This window comes from Gossypium arboreum, chromosome 3, assembly GCF_025698485.1.
Source record: "Gossypium arboreum isolate Shixiya-1 chromosome 3, ASM2569848v2, whole genome shotgun sequence".
Taxonomy (NCBI): domain Eukaryota; kingdom Viridiplantae; phylum Streptophyta; class Magnoliopsida; order Malvales; family Malvaceae; genus Gossypium; species Gossypium arboreum.
The window spans coordinates 89,629,029-89,642,663 of record NC_069072.1 but is presented as its reverse complement, the minus strand read 5'-3'; the positions used below and the strand labels follow the sequence as shown (position 1 = coordinate 89,642,663).

Genomic DNA, 13,635 nt, shown 5'->3' with positions numbered 1-13,635 from the left:
CAAATGATACAACAATTTGTTCAGTTTGATGGTTTACAGGATGAAGATCCCAACGCTCATTTAGCCAACTTCTTAGAATTTTGTGATACATTTAAAATCAATGGCATTTCTGATGATGCCATACATCTTCGGTTGTTTCCCTTTTCATTGAGGAACAAAGCTAAACAGTGGTTGAACTCGTTACCACGAGGTTCAATTACTACTTGGGAACAAATGACCAAAAAATTTTTACTAAAATATTTTCTGCCGGCTAAAATGGCTATATTATGTAATGATATCTCTTCTTTTGTGCAGATGGACTTAGAAACACTGTACGATGCATGGTAGAGATACAAGGACCTTTTGAGAAGATGCCCTCATCATGGGTTACCGCTTTGGCTCCAAGTACAAACATTTCACAATGGTCTGAATCCTTCCACTCGGCAAATGGTTGAAGCAACTGCAGGCAGAACCATCAACAATAAAACACCTGAAGATGCCTATGAGTTTATAGAGGAGATGTCACTGAATAACTATCAGTGGCAAGTCATGAGGACAAAGCCAACGAAATTAGCCGGCATTTATAACGTCGATTCGGTCACCATGCTCTCTAATAAGGTAGAATTCTTAAACAAAAAGATTAATGGTTTTCTTAATTCTTTATAGGTTCACCCAGTAATGCAGTGCGAAACAAGTGGAGGTGGAACAAACCATTCGAATATCAACCTTATGCCCACAACATGGATAACGAGCAATTAAACTACATGGGTAATAATCTTCAACCTTAAAACAATCCATATAGTAACACTTACAATGCAGGTTGGAGGAACCACCCCAACTTCTCGTGGAGCAGTTAAAGGAAATCAAAGACCACAACCACCCTACCAACAGAAAAAGAAGCCGAACCTTGAAGAGATGCTCTCAAAGTTTATTTCGGTGTCAAAACTCGATTCCAGAACATCGAGACAGCACTTAAAAATCAACAAGAGTCAATCAAAGGGCTTGAAACCCAGATAGGCCAACTTTCCAAACTAATCTTCGAACGACCACAAGATAGTTTGCCAAGTAATACCGAACCTAACCCAAGGGAACAACTCAACATAATTAATATTCAAGATGACGAAAGAGTCGTTGAGCCTGAACCAGAACCGAGGTAAGAAACTATGGTAAGCAAAGGTCATGGTGAGGTAGATCAAAATACAAACAAACCAGTGACTGTCGAATATAAACCTTGTGTGCCATAACCCAACGCGACAAGGAAAGACCGCTCAGATGAACAATTTGGTAAATCCCTTAAACTCTTAAAAAAATTACAAATTAACTTACCGTTTATTGAAGCTCTATTGCAAATACCAAACGCAATGAAATTCTTAAAAGAGCTTTTAGCAAATAAGCGGAAGTTGGACGAGGTGTCGCATGTGGAGCTAAACGCAGTTTGCTTGGCCATTCTCCAAAATAAACTACTCAACAAACTAAAAGACCCAGGGAGCTTTACTATTCCTTGCTTAATTGGTAGTTTAGATGTTAGTCATGCAGTACCTGATCTAGGGGCTAGTATCAACGTCATGCCTTACAAAATGTTTAAGCAACTAGGTCTCAGGAAACCCAAACAGACTAGGATGAGCATTCAATTAGCACATAAAACTATAAGATTCCCTAGAGGTATTATTGAAGATGTGCTAGTAAAAATCGATAAATTTATATTTCCCGTTGACTTCATTGTTTTAGACATAGATGAGGATAGCAACACTCCTTTAATTATAGGAAGACCCTTTTTATCAATTGCTAAAACCATCATTGATGTTGGCACAGGTGAACTCACACTCCAAGTGAGAGACGAAAGAATCACCCTTCAAGCTTGCAATTCTAGCAACACATTGAAAATTGAAGGTGATCGTCTAAACCATTCTATTAAAATTGACCACATGATACAACCCACTTTGCAGGAGATAAGTCTGAAGGAAGTACATGAGCCACTCTTGAAGGTTGCAAATAGAGGTTCTATTCATGAAGAATGAAGGTTACAAATAGAGGAGCTAGATGAATGGCGAACACATAAATCGAGAACACATGATAAACTAAAACTACACCAAAACGAGCCCGATACCTCTCCAAATCAACTTAAGGTTGATGATAAAGTCTTATTAGATGCCGCAAATCCCCACATTGTCACTACCACACAGAATGGAGAAATCCTTCTTACGGTACTCAGTATTTTTCCATTCGGTACGGTGGAGGTGAGTCATCCCAAGTTCGACACTTTTAAGGTAAATAATATCCGTTTAAAACCTTATTTTAAGATTGATAGTAGGAATGAGGAGTATAAACTCCTCGAACCACCATGATCATTCAACGGAGAGGTAAGTCGAGCTTAGACTATAAATAAGCGCTTCTCGGGAGGCAATCCGAGCACTAACTATATTAACTTCTTCCAAAATTTAGTCTTCAACATCTAACTTACTAATGGAGCTCTTTAATACAGGTTTACCACAGAGACATGGCCAAGCACACGGGCGAGCAAGACGGCCGTGCAAAAATAGGGTAAAAGTTATTCTTCCCAACACGGGATGCAATAAGTGGCCATGGTCGTGCGACTTGGCCATGGTCAAATCTGCCAAACGAACACGGGCATGAGACACGCCCGTGTCTAGCACCCGTGGACCACACTGTCAGAATGACACAAGTGTCCGAAAACCTATACGACCGTGGGAGAAGCGCACCATGCCAGACACGGCCGTGCGACACCATCATATAGCCACACGACCTATACACACGCGTGCGCGCGAAGGCCATGTGATGACATCACAATTCGCGACGAACACGGACAGGACACGAACCACACAGGCGTGTGCACCGGCCGTGCCACTTGAAAAATTAGAATAATTATCTTATTTTATTTTTCTTTTATTAATTTTTTAAGATTCATTTGTTTTCCTTTTAAAATGGCTTACCTTCAGAGTTAAGCTTGCCATCCAGAGTTATCTCCAATACTCGATCTCGTCAATCCAAGAATATCATCCATTCTTAATACAGGAAGTTTCACTTCTCTCCCTATCTTAATTTTATACTTTAATATCTATCGTTGTACATTGAAGGCAATGTATGTCTTAAGTGTGGGGGGAATATTTATTTCATTATCAGAAAAATCCCTGAATGATTGCCTTGTTCTCATGAAAAGCTTTCATATCATATTTAGGATAAATTTAAATTAATTTATGATTTTGATTGATATATCTTGAATTAAAACATAGGCAATTATGCATTGATTGTTTAAACTTTAAGACATTAGAGAATCAAGCATGATAAGTTGATTTTTAAGAATTTAAAATCTTAGGTTGTTTCCCCAAAGTTTAGGTATTACTTTGAGTTGGAATTCACAAGTTCTTAAACATCAAAAAGCCATAATTTTTGTGAGATTTTTTAGCCTTTTGAGCATCTATTAATTCTTTCATGCTCACTTTTATTATTGCTTTGAGTGCATCAGTATTGAACTGTTGTTCTAGAACTTGCTTGATTATGCATGTCGAGACCACACCATTTGATTTGATATGTCAAAATGATTAAGGCACTTAGGATTAACCCACTCATGCCATGAAAAGCCTACCTCCATGATTAACCCCTAGTAAACACCCTTGAGCCTAACAAACCATTCTTTGTATTACCCTTAATATTAACCCTTAACCCATTATTGTTGAAATCCCCTAAATTAATCCCTATTTTTGTCGAGATTTGAGTTGAATGGATTGCTTAGCTATGTTTTGTTCTTAATAGTTAGTCTATGTTATTTAACGTGTTCTTAAAAAAAAAAACTATGTATATTTATTAGTAATTCCATATTCTGAGAAGAAGCTCTATTGTACACAAATGAAGATTAACTCTTTTCTAGTTAGGCAAGTTTTCAATTCAACCTCAATTCTAACCCTTTCTTTCAGCTTGTGACCACACCCCCTAACCAAGCCTCATTACAACCCTCTAAAGACCTTTTGATTGATGTATAATCTTTAATTATAGTGGTGGAGATTTGATTTTCATGCAAGCCTATGATAATAACTTTTCATTATTGACTATTGAGTGCTTCATTTATTATCCTTAAACACCTCGAGTGATTTGAGTGAATCTTTAGTGATGATGTAAAACTCTGTGATATTCTGAGTCAAAGGTAATTACTTAGATGAGGGGAGACACCTATGTTTGCATGAATAAAATGCTCAACTTGGAATGTTTGGAACTTTTATGTTCTTTTAGTTGAATTCTCAATGTATGATTACTTATGGATTAATGTGAGATATTATCGATAGAAATTATAAGTTGAGAAGAATTTATTTTGATTATGAGTTGAGAATTTTGCTTGAGGACAAGAAAATGCTTAAGTGTGGGGGTATTTGATAAACCGTAAATTATACATATTTTTTACCCTATGTTTAATGCATTTTATGGATGATTTCCCATTAGAATTGGTGAATTTGATGCTCCTAATGCTTTAATTTCATGTTTTATACTTAGGAGAGCATAAGAGAGTGAAAGGAACGAGGAACGAGCCAAAAACGAAGAAAATGGGCCAAAGTACAAAATCAACACAACCTGGACCTCCTCACATGGGCAGACCACACGGCCGTGTCAATTTGGTAGGCTCGAACACGGCCAGAAGTAATCGAACACGGGTGTGTCCCTACTGAGCCCAAGTTGAGTCCAATCTGAAAAAGGCTAATTTTGAAGGCTTTTAGGCATTCCAAGGCCTATAAATACACCCTAGAGGAGGAAGAAAAGGGAGACGGAGAATATGGGGCAAGGAATTACTCCAAGGAAGCCGATTGATCCGTCTCAGAAGCAGGATTCATCATCAAGACTAAAGATCTCTCCTCAATTTCCCTTTAGGAGTTTTGAGTTTTCTTTATTCTTCTAAGATGTTTTCTTATTTAGTTATGAACTACAATCCCTAAATACCTAAGGGGGATTAAACCTAAGACGAATCTTGTTGTTATTTTCTAAATCGTATGATAAATATTTAACTTGTTCTTAATTCTTGTTTTGATATCCCAGGATATTGATTCAAGACATGCTCTTATTCAGAGGAGGAATAGACCTTGTCTAAGAGTACATTTGTCATAATTAAGCGGAGTTGATTGCACGCCTAGACATAGGGTAACAAGATTTTTTCTATTAGGGTGAAACCTTTGATTTAGTGTTATAAAGGTGAATTCCACTAGAAAGGACTTAGTAGTGAACTTTGAAAGTACGATAGGAAATGTGTGATGACTAATTAAAGCATGAATGCAAAATAATGGACTTGCATGTCAAATTCCCTTTTACAAGTGATGGCGGCCATGACAAAGAGATATGGGCTAAACATGTCATGAAACATGTTTTGTTGGGCATTAGGAGAAATAATAAACAAATAAGCATGGGTAAGAAAAGAATGAAAAAAATGTGTGTGAGAGTAGCATTCCCCCCTTGCCGTGAGTTGAGAAAGAAGGAAGAAAAAAATTGTTGTGTTCATCCATTTTCACTTCTTGGCGAAAATACTAAGGAAAAGGGGAGGATTTTTGCTTCATGCTTGGTTTGGAAGAGATCTAGAAGGAGATTTGGCTAAGTTTGCATCAAGATTAAGGTATGTATGAGGTTGTGTTAGGAGTTTCATGCATGTTTTGGTTGCTAACTTGATGTGCATGTTAGCCATGGCTCAAATCTTTGTTATGCCATGGAAATGGTATTTGGCCAAAGTTGTTATGGTGATAAAGCCATTGCATGCTAAGTGTAAAGCTTGATGATGATGCATGCAATGATGGATTGTCTACTCTTGAGTAAGATTTTGAGTTTTCTTTTGTTTAACCATGATTGAAGTTGAAAAGGGCATGATTGTCATATTCGCCATGATGCATTCATGAGCATGGTTCATGCTTCTTGCATGTTAGTTAAAATTTGTGTTTTGGATGGCTATGGACACCTTGAAATTCAGCCATGCTCATATATGTATATATATGTTTGCACATGATGTTTTGGTTATGAACTAAGTGATGAATATGTTTGTTTAAAGAAGAAGATGTTGAAGAATGATTGTGAAATTGCAAGCACATTCGCCTAGCACACATATGAGTGCTTGATGCTATATTATAAGTTTTGAGCTACAATATGCAAAGCATTAACTAGTAAAATGCATGCTGTTTTGTGAGGTACTAAGTGCATAATTGGCCTCAACATGTACATGAATATTCGCCTTGGGTAGCCTATTGAAGGCCTTAGCTTTTCCTTGATGCTCGAATAAATTGTATTGAATTGCTTGATGTAGTATAAAATGTGCATGACCATTGTGTATTCAAGCTAAAGAGTGGCCATATGACCATTTAAGCTCCTTGTCATATTCGGCCATAAGCTAGCACAATGAGGTTTTAATAAATTGAATTTGTTTGAATTAGCTCAAGAGCTAAGAGGGCCACAATTGGACAAGGGGAAGGAAAAAGTGATCGAATAGCCGTAAAAGCCGTTCGACAACATCCGAGGTAAGTCCTCAAGAAGTGACCTTACTTGAATTATGTGGAATGAAATATGGATGTATTGATTATTGATTTATGTGTGTATGAGTATTGAATAATACCGGGCTAAGTCCCAAGGCGATTATGCTAGTGATTATAATTGTGTTTGAGCCTTAGTAACGAAAATGAAATATGTATGTCCAATGATTATTGATGTATGTGTGCATGAGAAATTGAATGATATCCGGGCTAAGCCCCAAGACAATTATGTTGAAATTATATCCGGGTTAAGACCAAGGCAATTGTGCTAGTGGCTACATCCGGGCTAAGACCAAAGGCATACGTGCGAGACATTCTATCCGGCTAAGACCAAGGCATTTGTGCGTGGTTATATCCGGTTATATTCGAAGAATCTTGGGCTGGAGGTGAGTGTTGGTTGCTGTAATAAATTCAATTAGTACGCTCAAAAAGCCCAAAGAATAAGGTACGTTTATATGTGCATTGGAAAGTCGACATGTTTGAGCAACATTCGCTCAATCGACTAATGAATTTCAGCTATTGAATTGATCGATACTTTGTGAAAGTATATAATGATGAAGTGTGAAGTAAGAATGACTATGTGAATGAGTATTAATGGAATGATGTATTTGGTTATGTGAATGTATTGCTTTAATTAAAGCTGATTATATTCCTTGAGACTTACTAAGCATAAAAATGCTTACCCCGTTGCTTTGGCTCTCTGTTCTATAGATTTCGCTCAATAGCAATCGGATTCGGGATCAATAAAGTTGAAGTCATCCACACTATCAACGCCTCTATTTTGGTATAAATTTTGGTTGAATTTTGAAATGGCATGTATAGGACTACCCCTTGTTGGTTTAAAAATGTGGTGATGTATATGTATACGGCCATGCGAAAATGGCTCGTAAAAGGAAGCATGAACTTAGACTATTTGTGGTTTGTATGTAACACCCCAAAACCCGAGACCATCGCCGGTGTCGGACCCGAGGGTTAACAAACCAAGTTCACATGTTTTTGCCCACCAATTTGACATTTCCAGTCAGGCTGGAAAACTGCGTCACTGTCGCCTTAAAAATCATATCTCGAGTTTCAAAACTCGGAAACTGGTTTCGTAAATTTTCCCTGAATTTAGACTCATATATCCATCCATGGATTTATTTCTAGGATTTTTGGTCGGGCCAATTGGTACAGTTTATTAGTTAAAGTTACCCTGTTACAGGGATCGACTGCTCCGACCTTCGCGCGGTATAACTTGAATATCTCTCTGTACAGGGCTTTAATTCTGGTGTCGTTTGTTTCTAATGAAACTAGACTCAAAATGGAATCTGTACATATAAGATATATCTCCTAATTCTTTTGGATAATTTATAGTGAATTTTAAAGTTGCGACAGGGAACCCAGAAACCATTCTGGCCCTGTCTCACAATAGCTTTAATATCTCTTAACCTGTAACTCCTATGACCGTTTCATTTCTTCCATATGAAAATAGACTCATCAAGGTTCATTTACATAGCTTATTCACTATCTAATTCCATTCCTATGAATTTTGGTGATTTTTCACATTCACGCCACTGCAGCTGGCAGCATCTGTTTTAAGATAGGACTCACCTATTTGGTGGTCTCCATGATTCAACTAGCCTTACCATACATAGGTTCATATATGATCATTTTAACCGTGCCAATGGCTGATCATATGACCAACATTCTCATTTCAAGCCATAGCCACATCATGACACAAAATATATACATACAACCCACAATTAGTCTAAGTTCATACTTCCTTTTCGAGCCATTTTCGCACGGCCGTACATACTTACATTACAACATATTTAACAAACAAGGGGTAGTCCTATACATGCCATCTCAAGTTCAAACAAAAATTTATACCAAAATGGAGGCTTGATAGTGTGGATGACTTGACTTCAACGATCCCAAATCCGATTGCCTCGAGCGAAATCTAGAAAACTAAGAGCCAAAGCAACGGGTAAGCATTTTTATGCTTAGTAAGTCTCAAGGAATATAATGAACTATAATTTACAGCAATACATTCACATAGCCAAATGCATCATTTCATTAATACACATTCTTACTTCATACTTCATCATTATATAAGTTCGCAAAGCATCAATCAATTCAATAACTGAAATTCATTAGTCGATTGAGCGAATGTTGCTCAAACACGCCGACTTTCCAATGCACATATAACGTACCTTATCCTTTGAGCTGTCCGAGTGTACTAATCAAATTCATTTCAGCAACCAACACTCACCTCCAGCCCAAGATTCTTGAATATAACCGGATATAATCAAGTGCACAAATGCCTTGGTCTTAGCCGGATAGAATAACTTCATACGAATGCCTTGGTCTTAGCCCGGATGTAGCCACTAGCACAATTGCCTTGGGTCTTAACCGGATATAATTTCCAGCATAATTGTCTTCGGCTTAGCCCGGATATCATTCAATTTCTCATGCACACATACATCAATAATCATTGGACATACATATTTCATTTTCGTTACTAAGGCTCAAACACAATTAATATCATTAGCATATTCGCCGGGACTTAGCCCGGTGGAATTCAAATACTCATACACACCTAATCAATAATCATACACATCCATATTTCATCTCACATAATTCAAGTAAGGTCACTTCTTGAGGACTTACCTCGGATGTTGTCGAACGGCTTTTTCGGCTATTCGATCACCTTTTCCTTCCCTTGTCCAATTGTGGCCCTCTTGGCTCTTGAGCTAATTCAAACAAATTCAATTTATTAAAACCTCATTGTGCTTGCTTATGGCGAATATGACAAGGATTTTAGATGGTCATATGGCCACTCTTTAGCTTGAATACACAATGGTCATGCACATTTTATACTACATCAAGCAATTCAATACAATTTGTTTGAACATCAAGGAAATGCTAAGGCCTTCAATGGGCTACCCAAGGCGAATATTCATGTACATGTTGAGGTCAAAATTTGCACTAATACCTCACAAAACAGCATGCAATCTACTAATTAATGCTTGCACATTGTGGCCCAAAACTTATAATATAGCATCAAGCACTTATATGTGTGCTAGGCGAATTGTGCTTGCAATTTCACAAGCATTCTTCCACATTTTCTTCTTTAAATCAATATATTCATCACTTAGTTCATAACCAAACAAAATGTGCAATCATATATATGCATATATGAGCATGGCGAATTTTCAAGGTGTCCATAGCCATCCAAAACACAAACTTTTAACTAACATGCAAGAAGCATGAATCATGCTCAAGAATGCATCATGGCCAAGTATGACAATCATGCTCCTTTTCAACTTTAATCATGATAAAACAAAGAGAAAACTCAAAATCTTACTCATGAGTAGAAAATCCATCATTGCATGCATCATCATCAAGCTTCACACTTAGCATGCAATGGCTTTATCACTATAACAACTTTGGCCAAATACCATTTCCATGGCATACCAAAGATTTGAGCCATGGCTAACATGCACATCAAGTTAGCAACCAAAACATGCATGAAACTCCCAACACAACCCCATACATACCTTAATCTTGATGCAAATTTAGCCAAATCACCTTCTAGATCTCTTCTAAACAAAGGAAATGAAGCAAAATCCCTTCTTCCTCTTAGTATTTTCGCTAAAAAGATGAGAAAGGATGAACAAGTTTTTTGTTTTCTCCTCTTGGTTGCACTGCAATGGGGGGAATGCTACTCTCTCACACACATTTTTTTCATTCTTTTCTCACCCATGCTTATTTGTTTATGATTTTCTCCTAATGCCCAACAAAACATGTTTCATGACATGTTTAACCCATATTCTTTGTCATGGCGGCCATTACTTGTAAAAGGGGAATTTGACATGCAAGTCCATTATTTTGCATGCATGCTTTAATTAGTCATCACATATTTCCCAATCGTACTTTCAAAGTTTACTACTAAGTCCTTTCTTATAAATTAGCACCTAATTAATAAAAATCGAGACACGAAATATTTACGCATACCAATTCCACATTCAATAAGTACGGAATATAACACTTAATTATTCTTGTGACTCGGTTTACGTGGTCCCAAAACCACTCTCCGACTAGGGTCACATTCGGGTGTCACAACTCTCCCCACTCAAGAGATTTTCGTCCCAAAAAGCTTACCGGTAAATAGGTTCGGATATCGCTCTCTCATAGAGTTCTCGGTCTCCCAAGTAGCTTCTTCTATCCGTGCTTGAGCCATAACACTTTCACTAGCGGAACCCGCTTGTTTCGCAACTCTTTCACTTCTCGTGATAGGATACGAATTGGTTCTTCCTCATAACTCATATTAGCTTGAATTTCAATTTCTGATGGACTAATTACGTGCGATGGATCGGATCTATAACGTCGAAGCATCGACACGTGGAAGACATCGTGAACCTTTTTGAGTTCAGGGGGCAAAATCAAACGATATGCCACCGGACCGACTCGCTCTGATATCTCATATGGCCCAATGAACCTCGGGCTCAACTTGCCCTTACGGCCGAACCTGAGTATCTTTTTCCAAGGCGATACCTTGAGAAACACCTTATCACCCACCTGATACTCGATATCCTTACGCTTCATATCCGCGTACGACTTCTGACGATCGAAGGCTATCTTCAAACTTTCACGGATTACTTTCACTTTCATTCAGCATCCCTAATCAAATCCACCGAAAATCTTGCTTTCACCAAGCTCGGTCAAAACAATGGTGTACGGCATTTACGCCGTACAAAGCCTCATAAGGTGCCATCTTAATGCTCGTTGAAAATTTGTTGTTGTGTTTAATTCAATCAATGGCAAATACCGTTCCCATGAACCACTAAACTCAAGGACGCAACATCTTAACATATCCTCAAGTATCTGAATTACCCGCCGGATTGACCATCGGTTTGGGGGTGAAAGCGGTCTTGAAATGCAACTTGGTACCCAAAGCTTCTTGCAACTTTTTCCAAAACCGCGAGGTAAATCTCGGATCTCTATCGACACGATAGAAATAGGCACCCGTGTAATTTCACAACTGAGAAGCGCACAATTACGCTAATTTGTCCATTGAAAAATCCGTGCGTCTGGGGGACAAAGTGGGCCGACTTAGTCAATCGATCTACCACGACCCAAACCGCATCCTTCTTACTTGCGACAATGGCGGTCCGGATACAAAGTCCATTGTGACTCGATCCCATTTCCACTCGGGTATCGTGATTGGTGAAGTAATCTCAAGGCACTGATGTTCCGCTTTCACTTGTTGACATATTAAACATCTTGAAACAAAGTCGGAGATGTCTCGCTTCATACCATGCCACCAAAATCGACGTTTCAAATCATTGTACATCTTTGTACTCCCGGTGGATTGCCATTTGGCTACAATGGGCTTCATTGAAATTATCGAAATGAGTTCAATTCCTTGGGACACACAGACGACTTTTGAACTTCAAACAATCGTCATCGTCGATTTGAAACTCCGAGTCCTTGTTCGAACACACGCAGCCCGTTTTGCAACCAACTCGTCGTCGACTTTACGAGCTTCTCGAATTTGGTGTGTCAATAGTGGTTTGGCTTTCAATTCAGCCACTAACACACTGTCAGATCGGACGGACAAGTGCACATTCATCGCTCGTAAAGTGAATAACAATTTACGACTCAAGGCATCCGCAACCACATTCGCCTTTCCCGGGTGATAATCAATGATCGTTCATAATCCTTTAACACTCAAGCCAACGTCTTTGTCGCAGATTTAAGTCTCTTTGGGTCATCAAATATTTGAGACTTTTGTGATCCGAGTATACATGGCACCTTTCACCAAATAAGTAATGTCGCCAAATCTTTAAGGCGAATACGATAGCGCCAATTCGAGATCATGAGTCGGATAATTTTTCTCATGTGGCTTTAATTGCCTCGACGCATAGGCCACAACTCGACCTTCTTGCATTAATACGCAACCTAACCCAAGTAGAGAGGCGTCGCTATAGATAACAAACTCCTTGCGGACTCGGGTTGCACTAGAATTGGGGCTTCATCAAATAAGTTTTCGATTGATCGAAGCTTTTTGGCATTTCTCCGTCCATTCGAACTTAACATCCTTTTGGAGTAAGCCGTCATCGGCGTGGCTATCGTTGAGAACCCTTTACAAATCGTCGGTAATAACCGGCAAGCCCCAAAAAGCTCGAACCTCGGTAATATTTCTGGAGGTTTCCAATTAAGTATGGCTGAAATTTTATTCGGTCGACTCGAATACCGATGCGATACCACATGACCCAAGAAGCTAACCTCTCTTAACCGAACTCACACTTGCTGAACTTAGCATATAATTGCTTGTCCCATAAAATTTGCAGACTAACCGCAGGTGTTCAGCATGTTCGGTCTCATTTCTTGAATAGACCAAGATGTCATCAATGAACACGACTACTGAATCGATCCAAATATGGTCTAAAGATCCGATTCATTAAGTCCATAAATACATGAGGGCATTAGTGAGCCCAAACGGCATCACTAGGAACTCATAGTGACCATATCTCGCTCAAGGCGGTCTTGGGCACGTCTCAATCTCGGATTCGCAATTGATAGTAGCCCGATCTCAAATCTATTTTCGAGAACACCGAGGCTCCCTTCAGATTGATCGAACAAGTCATCAATACGTGGCAACGGATATTTGTTCTTTATCGTCGCTTTGTTAAGTCGACGATAGTCGATCTGCAATCGCATGGTTCCATCCTTCTTCTTCACGAACAGCACCGCAAGCGCACCCAAAGCGAAAAACTCGGGCGAGCAAAACCTCTATCCACCAATTCTTGCAATCGAACTTTCAACTCCTTTAATTCCGTTGGGGCCATACGATCACGGAGCTATCGAAATTGAGTGGTACCGGTACCAATTCGATGCCAAATTCTATTTCGAACAGTGGTAAACCCAGTAATTCTTCGGGAAAACATCCGGTATTCACAAACCACGGCACAGATTCGGGTTTCTTCTCGATTCCTTGTCATCGAAAGCACGTCGCAAGGTACGCCGCACCCTTTTCTTACATATTTACGGGCCAACATCGCGATATTACGGTGGCAACCCTTTTAAGTCCGTGGACTCAACCCGAATTATTTCATTATTCGCGCACCTCAAATCGATAGTCTTGCTCTTGCAATTTACAACC

The 13,635-nt window shown here is 38.9% G+C and overlaps 1 non-coding gene across 1 annotated transcript; it reads right to left on the bottom strand.

Annotated features, from left to right (window-relative positions):
* Positions 1–261: 261 nt before the first annotated feature.
* Positions 262–368, bottom strand: LOC128290847 (small nucleolar RNA R71). Its single transcript, XR_008280632.1, has one exon. It is a non-coding gene; the product is annotated as a small nucleolar RNA R71 (small nucleolar RNA).
* Positions 369–13,635: the final 13,267 nt, after the last annotated feature.